Here is a 1,438-nt window from a genome sequence, read left to right as displayed (position 1 = left end):
GCGGCCCACCGAAAATGCCCCACACCCTCTTTTTAGGGGCACTGCGATTTGGGGCGCGAGCCCGGGGCGGCATTTAAGGCACGTTTTTTAATACTATGCATTCGTTTCCCCGGACACTCGGGCCTCCAGGGCGCCGCTACATGAGGCCCCTCTGATCTTGGGGAATATTCTGTTCTTGCTTTTCACAGGACAAAGAAAATTTTCTTTTTCAAGACCCGTATGACCCCACCCTATGGGATATTTCACATTCCATCAATTGGGTTTTTAATGGAATTGGGATAATTTATATACTCCAGAAAATCAATATTACTTTTTTTATTATTTTAGCACACAAATAAGTAGAGGAACCCAAACAGCAGGTTTAAAGTTAAACTATAGTTTCTACCTGAGGTGATTGCTGCCCATACTTCACTAGTATACTGGAAAATTTCTCCAAAACTCCAAGCCTATTTCTTCTCAACAAATAACAGGGCCACAGTTTCTAAATTTTGATTTTATGTAATGAACAAACAAACTTCAGGCCTGGGAGGGGCCCTGAACACAGTGTTTCTGTTTTAGCTCAGCCAGAAAGCAATGCAAAACAACCTAAGGCTATTAGCAGCATTTATCAATCATTCATCAGTCCTTGATTTCTTAGACAAGAGCCATCCCAAGAGCAAACCGCGCTGTCCTAATATAGACACAAAGCACTCGTGTATCTATGGGTTACCATTCTACCATTAAAATCAGAATGTCACCCTGGCTTGTGTAGCTCAGTGGATAGAGTGCTGGCCTGCAGACTGAAGGGTCCCGGGTTCGATTCCGGTCAAGGGCACATACCCGGGTTGTGGGCTCGATCCCCAGTGTGGGGCGTGCAGGAGGCAGCCGATCAATGATTCTCTCTCATCATTGATGTTTCTATCTCTCTCTCCCTCTCCCTTCCTCCTTGAAGTCAATAAAGATATGTTTAAAAAAAAAATCAGAATGGGTCCCCCCTGTGTGGCTCAGTGGTTGAGTGTTGACCTATGAAGCAGGAGGAGGTCACTGTTGGATTCTTGGTCAGGGCACATGCCTGGGTTTCAGTCTTGAACCCCAATGTGAGGCATGCAGGAGGCAGCTGATCAATGATTCTCTCTCATCATTGATGTTTCTATCTCTCTTTTCCACTCCCTTCCTCTCTGAAATCAATAAAAATGTATTTTAAAAAAATCAGAATGGGGCTAGGTATCTGCCTAGAGAAACACATGTGCACATGAATAAGGGCCACATACAAGTAGGCAACAGCTAGTGAAAGAGGTCAGATTCCTCCTGGGGAAGCAGTGACCAGATGGGCACGAGGAGGCTCCTGGGGTGCTTGGCAATGTTCTCATTTTTGATCTGGGGGCTGATCCCACAAGTGTGTTCACTTTTGGGGAATATATTGAACTGTGGTGATTTGTCCACACTTCTGAATGTCTGT

This window comes from Myotis lucifugus, unplaced genomic scaffold (genome assembly GCF_000147115.1).
Source record: "Myotis lucifugus unplaced genomic scaffold, Myoluc2.0 scaffold_510, whole genome shotgun sequence".
Classification (NCBI taxonomy): Eukaryota; Metazoa; Chordata; class Mammalia; order Chiroptera; family Vespertilionidae; genus Myotis; species Myotis lucifugus.
The sequence above is the reverse complement of the archived record's forward strand: the minus strand, read 5'-3'. Positions refer to the sequence as shown.